Source organism: Macrobrachium nipponense, chromosome 10 (assembly GCF_015104395.2).
Source record: "Macrobrachium nipponense isolate FS-2020 chromosome 10, ASM1510439v2, whole genome shotgun sequence".
Lineage (NCBI taxonomy): Eukaryota > Metazoa > Arthropoda > Malacostraca > Decapoda > Palaemonidae > Macrobrachium > Macrobrachium nipponense.
In genome coordinates this window covers 972,041-980,083 of record NC_087204.1, presented here as the reverse complement: position 1 = coordinate 980,083, position 8,043 = coordinate 972,041, and the positions used below count along the sequence as shown (strand labels likewise).

Below are 8,043 nucleotides of genomic sequence, written 5' to 3'. Positions count from 1 at the left end.
GAATGTTTTATTTATTTTTTTCTATTTTATTTTTTAGTGGGGTCGAATATGAATGACATTTTTAAAAAATTCATAGCTGACTATTGCATACACCTCGTAGAGGGGTAGTGCCGTCAGTGTACCTCACGGGGTGCACTGTAGACGTTACTAAAAGTTCTATGCAGCGTTCCTTACGCCCCTAGCTGCAACCCCCTTCGTTCGTCCTCCATTCATAAACTCTCTCTCTCTCTCTCTCTCTGCGAAACGATATTCATGAAATCAACGATCCCTCTTCCATGACGGACTGATCTCATTAGCGATGAAGAAGAGGTTTCAAGCAAAAAAAAAAAAAAAGCCGCTCTCTTAATTCAATTAATCATTTTGCGTAATTATCGTCCAGGTCTTTTAAGAATAAATCGCCGTTGCTTGATCCCTGTGGAAAGGAAATACCTTTTTAGGTGGTTGTTTCACTTCGTCATTCTTTCTTGTTCGTCTAATTACTGATCATTTCATTTCAGCAATTCACTGTATACCTTTTAAACGTTGTTTTTTTATTTATTTTTTATTTTTCGTATTCATACAGCTTTGGAATCGTTTTATTTTTTATGCGTTTCAATTAAAAGACATATGCAGCTTCATGGTAGTAAGTCTCTTTTAGCTTATTCACACCTTTGCCACGCGTGATAAATGTTATCGTAGGCTGAAAATTCATATTAATCGACTCAAAAAATGTGGCCATGGACTAAAATATATAAAATTGCGTCAAGTTATCTACCCGGAATGTTCATCATCGGCGCCTTTCAATTGTCGCTCCACGTAGAATCCTCTCGCATTGGACCAAAGGAAAACCTTTGTTTTATAAATAAGAAAATATTATACTTTTAATAAGATTTTTTCATACAATATCATGAATAATTTCTAACTGGTACGATTTATCAAGACCTTATCAGAATCAGGCTAATTATAGGCAAAACATGGAAAATCTATCGAGTTCATTTTGGAGATTCATTCTGTCAATACATAAGTTGGCGTGACTGTATTGGAGAATGACTAACCACGGGTGCCACACACATATAGGAGTAGTATACGTAAATAATAAAAGAAAAGTATATTGAGTCTGTGATAAATTGCAATGCTGGTTGAGTATATGGAGTATTACATGTATAATGATACGTTTATCCGATGATGGAGTATGATTTTTATCGGAAATATAAATTGTGATACAGATGGGGTGGTTGCCTATCCTGAAAGAAAATAAGTGCCTTTTTAGCTCTTACGGCCTTACCTGTGGCTGACTGCGACTGGCTGTGGCTGTGTGTAGGCAAATACGTGGTCAGTCATGGTGGATGTCCACTCCTTAATTTCGCTGTAAGCTTATTACTGTGGTAACTGATTTGCAGTTACAGAAGTGGAAATCCCATACAACCCAACACCAAGAAATAAATAATTCCAGGTACGTTTATTGTGTTAATTAGGTTATAAAAGTGACTTGACATTTCTTGGCATTTCTAGACTTTAAATGAGGGCAGTAGGCCTCGCTCTCAACGTTAAAAGTTAATTTTATTTTACGGTAGAAATGATACGTATGTTTGATGTTCTGCTACGTTTAGCCAATAGACCCAATTCTTAACGAATGTTTGTGCAAAATATGCTAGGCGAGAGGTCTGTGGACGTTCTAAGATTCTTAAATAAAGAATACTGTGATTCTAAAGGACAAAAATCCCATGTCTCTACCTCAGCTAGGCTCACGAGATCCACCAGTGTTTTTTATGCTTTTATTTTTTTTAACATATTAATTTGCACTTTTACATGTAACATTGTTATTTCCACACCGAATTTCATATCAGATATGACCGGGTGAGGGCATAAAGTCGTTTTTTCCACAGGCAATTCAAGGAGTACTACCTGAGTAGTTTGTGTATTTACAAATATGAAGGCTTGCGACACCACCTAGGGAGTTCATTGTTGTTTTAAAAATTTTCCATGCTGTAATTTCTTTCGGTAGTGTATTTAGGGGTAATGTGGTGCTCTTAGTGCATAAGCTACTCATGACCACTGTTGGGAACATTCTTGTTCTGTTTTGTAATAATAGAACTTATGGTTTATGTTATGGTGCAAACTATATATCCCCTATAAGCCCCAAAATGCTATTAGACCAAAATGTTCCTTTTAGAGGAGGAGATAAATGTGAAAAATTTCCACTGCTGAAAGGGGATCTCTTTTGAGAATATTTTCACAGAAAGAGTTTTAACATTATTTTTAACATAACATGGCTACCTTTTTCTTTTCTGGCTTGGTGAACATTTTCGTTCCCCTTCAGCCTCCCATACACTCCCTGGAAGCCAGCACTCAAGTACTACAAAATGTGATTCTGGAACAATCTGTTCAATGTATATATACATAGCAAGGAGGCATATACATGAAAAAATCATGTAAAAGGCGGTCTTTATGTACCTATAAAAACATTTGTTTTTAATGATTTATTAAGATGCTAAAAGGGTAACTACATAGCCTGTGGTCAGCAGACAATGTGATTGCCTGTGGTGTGAAGAAGAAGATTGAAGTAGGAAATTATTTGCGGCCTCCTAATTATTGACAAAAGGAATTTAAAGTTAATTTACAATTACCGTTTTTTAATAGCATTTTGTTTTATTTCAGGACCGTTTGACTTATGAGTGTTGGTAGAGGGACTGGATATTGGACATACTAGACGATTGAAATGATTCAGAGAAGACTACGTCAGAAAAAGGGCTAATAATCCTAGACTCAACATTAAATCAAAGCCTAGTTGGATTGTTGCCTCTTGGGCACCACAATCTATTACTAGAAGTAAGACTTTTTGAGGTTAGTAGGATATACTTGACATATATCTTTAGGGTAACCTCTTACCATTGTGTACATCGTGACACACACCTCAGGTAATACTGCAAGTTTTTAGCTGAAATCTACAATGCCTGCTCACTCAATGTTACCCTTTTCCATTTATGTCAAACTAGTAGAGTCTTTTGTAAGATTTCAAGAACTTACTGTTGGTATGGCTTTTCCTACCTAGCTGCCCATTTCATTTCCCTGGACGAGTCTTGTTTTTTCAATATGTTCTTATTGCACATCATTCTGGTATTTCATGCAACAAAACTCCCTCTCATAGATTAATCCCACGATACTCATAAAGCTTGTAGTAGTTTTGTTTTCCAGTGTTATATCTGTCCTGCAATATTTCTTTGTATTTTCAGCAATTTTGCTGATGTTTGACATTCTACAGCAGTGACATTTAAAAGAAAAATACTTAATGTAGCAAGGTATAGCACCTTTACGGCAGATTGTATGTTAATGAAGGTAAATAAAACAGTTAACTGCTGGAAGCAGTTGGATTCTGCATTAGTAAGTTTATTTTTGAAACTTCTGATTCCATTTTGTCTTCTGTAGATTCTCAGTAACCTTGTTAGTCTGGCATAGTATAATTATAAGGATATATTGGAGGAGGTCTACTTCAGTATGGATCATCCAATACGTACTTCATATTTTTTTTTTCATCCAGAGAAATTATTGCAGTATGTCATAAAACTTAGATAATTTGTCAATTATATTTGAAGTCACTTTGTAGTTTTAATTTGCTATAAATTAATATTTGCAACTTCAACTTCTTATGAATAGGATGCCTGATACATTGTACAGGTTCTTCCAGGATACTTTTGACAGTTTGGGCGAAATGCAGAAACATCGCAGTTTTGTGACTTATCAGGAAAATCCTTTGAAAAGTGGGTGAATATCAAGAATCCGTTAATGGTTTCTTTGTTATTTGCCATCCATTGTCAGTGTTGTATCTGGGATAATTTGATGGACATTAGCAGTCCCTCAACAGTTTGGTGGAAAATTGGCAGTCCATCGACAGTATCCTTGATAATGTAATTTGGTGATAATTATAAAATTAGTGGCAGTTTGGTTTCATGATTGTATCTTCATCTTCATTTCCAAGCTTTAGATGCCTCATATTATTTCAAATTGGTCTGGTGATTCCACGTGATTTGGTTTTTTTTTTCCTTAAGGTAAAAAAAATGTTTTCAGTTTTGCTTTACTTGGTGAAGATAAGGTTTCAAGTTGTCTTTAATGAGATATTTTCAAGTAATTTTTTATGATAAGGTTTGACAGTTTAAGGTGTAACCTTGGAAATTATAATTAAACATTCTTAAATGCATTCAAGAAGTACAGAAATAGTCATAATTTGTTGCCTGGGAACAGGATAATGCATGAGTAATAGTGAAGGTAAAAGTTTTGGGTAATAATACAAGTGTTATTTTCAGATTTAATGCTGCAACACTATATGCAGGGATTCCAGTTTTGGCACATGTATACAGGAGATGCACTGCTGGGCTATAATGCATCAGTTAATTCAAAATGGAGGTGGATGGTGTCATATGAATCAGGTAATTTACCATGTTTCTTTACTAATATTTTTCCTTCAGATACTTATGATTTAATGTAGTTTTAATCTCTAAGTCTAGATTTCTTACGAATTGCTAGTTGTTCCTACACGATATACAAACCCCCGGTCCTTTAGATTAGGAAATGCTTGAGGCGTAGGTTTGTGTAGTTAGGAAAAATACAATTTAGTTTCAAAATTTTAATTTTCCATAAGATGTTCAGTTTAGCAATAGTATAATAAATGCAGTTTTTAAGTTGATAGGTTACATCTTAGTTTAAAATTGTGAAAAGTTACAACCAACTGAAATTCCTATACTTTTACTGAAAAGGTTAAACAAATGTTGGATGTATATGGAAGCTTTATTTTGTGTTCTAGGTAGTCCAATCTATCGTGTAGCCAATGTGTCATATAATTTAGCATAATCAATCTTTGCAGACCAGTTTTTCCCTTCTAGTCAACAAAGGGGTGCTGTAGGAGTTATTAAAATGTTTCTTATGCTGTCCAATAATTGCCTGAATGTATTTAATGTTTTAAAGAAGTGTTTTTTTGTTGTTGTCATTCCCCGTCTTTTAATTTCAATAGCGAAACAATATTGGATTCGAGACACATTCTCGTTTGGTTTTTTGTTAGCTTATTTGTAAAGTTTCCGGGGGTTGAATTTAACTCGATAAAACAATTAAAATAGTGCATATGAGGTGTATTGACAACAGGTATTTTAATTTACAATGAAAGGTGTATTGACAAAAGGTATTTAACATCGATTTACAATTGCCGATTTTATTACATTGATTTACAATTGCCGATTTTAATAGCATTTTGTTTTATTTCAGAACCGTTTGACTTTTGAGTGTTGGCAGAGAGAGAGACTGGGGATTGGAGATATTGGATGACCATTCAAAGAAGACTTCAAAAAAAGGGCCAAAGTTTAAATTTTGTGAATCGGCAGAGAAAGTTTGAGGATACTGACAAGGATTGCTACCAGTTGCCATAAATGTGGGAATATCAAATTATCTATGTGGTGTTACAGTACGTCCACGTATGCCCATGGGCATCTATCATTTCCCGAATTCTCTCGCACATTACGAGAGGATAAACAAAGGGAAATGTTGCCATGGCATACGTAGACATACTGTAAAACACCACATTGATCATTTTCTAATCCCACATTTATGACAACTGGAAGCAATATCCTTTGCCAGCATCCTCAAACTTTTCAAGCTGGTAACTAAAAGAACCTCCTATGCACTCAAAAAGTGCAGAGGGAGGAAGAATTATCACAACAGTAAAAGAATATAACTACATCGCTGGAGATCACTTCGCGTATTTAATAATCTGTTTAATTTTGTGCCTCTCTCAAATATGTCTACTACAGATTTTCAAGTAGTTTAATGATACTACTTTAAATATTTCTACTACAGGTTTTGAAGAAGTTTAATGCCACAGTTCTTCATGATTGTGTTGTAACTTTTCTCTTCAAGTTGGAGATTTTGTCCTGGCCCCCTTTTTCTCTTCAGCTTCTGTAATGGCTATTTGTCCAGCTTTAGTGCTGGCTCTTCTCTTCACTCGGGAGAATCTGTGCTGACCCTCTTCACTTCACTCAGGAGATCGTGCCGTTCCTCATCTCTACACTCACCATGAGCAATCTACAGTGGATACTGTTATTCTTTTAGAATTAAGTGCCTGGTATCACTTCGCATGACTTCTCCTGGAGGGACCCTTCACGTTTGTCATGGAGTTTCTTGTTCAGTTCTGTAAAACGTGACTCCGAGCATCTCCATCTGTGAACATAAAAAAATGCGTTAGAATTTTCTCGAGCATCGAAAACAAAGCAACGTATTACACCAAGTCAGAAAGATAATGTTACATTGCATAATTTCGAAATTTGAATTAATGTCCTATAAACACCTGGAGCTCAATGAAGTAACAAGATTACCATTACGAAGCTATTATACAATAATGCATGTTCACAAACTATACACATTCAAAATTAAAATATTCAATATCTGAATATATTCAAAATTAAAATATTCAATATCTGAATATATTCAAAATAAAATATTCAATATCTGAATATATTCAAAATTAAAATATTCAATATCTGAATATATTCAAAATTAAAATATTCAATATCTGAATATATTCAAAATTAAAATATTCAATATCTGAATATATTCAAAATTAAAATATTCAATATCTGAATATATTGAATATCTCCAAATTCATAATTAAAATATTCAGTATCTGAACAAAATATATCTCGACTATGTTTTGCATAAAACTGTTTTTATTGAAATTATGAATCATTTGGCATATGAATAATCTGAAACGTGCATTAATGGCATTTAATCTGAAATGTGAATTATTGGCATGCCAGTTTCCCCTCTTTATTAATCTGCATATTTTGGTGGATTATAAAAGGAAGGTCAGATGGATCTTGTAACCCCATCAAAACAATCAGTTTGGAGATGTGACAACAGAACAGCAGCTTCAGATGAACTGTGCATTAAGCAGCAAGTTCAGGAACAAGTGGTAGAATATTTCTATGTAACTGGAGCAAGCTAAAATCATAGGTAGTCTTGGCCAAATGCCGACAACGAATACTATCTAAAAAGACAGCACATCGATCACCAAATGCCAATACGGGAAGCAAACGTTTACCATAAACCAATGACAAGTCCTTGCTATAAAAACAATACACAACTAAAATTCAGTTCCAGGCAAGGCTCAACCACATTAAAGACAAAGAAAGAATGCAAACTTCTGATATTTTTCAGATACAATAACTTCATGACCTGAAGCCCAAGCTTCAGTAGACAAAGCTTCAGTAGACAAAGAAAGGCTTGGACTGATCACTTACAATGTAGAGGAGGATATTCATGATCTTGAAAATTATTAGAATTAGGTTCCATGCCGGTTGTGTGAGACTCCTGTAATGACAGGTTTCAGGCATTCATTAACAAATTCAACTTATTTTCATGGTGATGAGACTTTATTTTAATAATATACAGAGCAATGGCTTTTGATAAGGGGGTCTTAGGCTGTTTGATAATACCTAGACACCTCGGTAACTGCTACCATCCGCACCTGGTGGTTTCAGAAAACCCTCTTGCCACTTCTTAATTGCTCAGGTAGACAGCATGGAACACTACAAGAACCAAAAGGTCTGGGGGGAAGCTGGCATACTTAAACCTAGATAAATCATCCTCTCGCTTTCGGCCCATACTAACTGCAAATTTATTTTCACGATTTCATAATTTGACAAACTAGTTTATCAGTAAACCATGAGGTATGTTTTACAACAGCATTTTTGACGGACGAAGGGAAAATGTACAAAATACTATAAAATAACCATCAATGGTGAATCTTGTTTTTGTCTCCTACATTGCCATAGACAACGTAACCTAAGTCCATAGGTACGACCACGACCCACTAAGATGGGTCGTAGGTACGACAAAGCTGTGTAACTCATTTATTCGACAAGGTGTTTAATCAGTATCCTGGGTTGTAGGAACTACTAATGCAAACTAACACAAGCTCAAGTGAACAATTTTGCCAGCCAACTTAAGTACACCATAAAACTTGGCATTGGAATGGAATGGACTATGAGATTTAGGCGTGAACCCAAGCACTGGAACCAAAGG

At 34.9% G+C, this 8,043-nt stretch overlaps 1 long non-coding RNA gene across 1 annotated transcript; it reads left to right on the top strand.

Annotated features, from left to right (window-relative positions):
* The first annotated feature begins 1,280 nt into the window (after window positions 1-1,280).
* LOC135224106 (uncharacterized) lies at window positions 1,281-5,919 on the top strand. Its single transcript, XR_010316613.1, has 4 exons — window positions 1,281-1,432; window positions 2,638-2,823; window positions 4,281-4,403; window positions 5,233-5,919. It is a non-coding gene; the product is annotated as an uncharacterized LOC135224106 (long non-coding RNA).
* The last annotated feature ends 2,124 nt before the right edge of the window (window positions 5,920-8,043 follow it).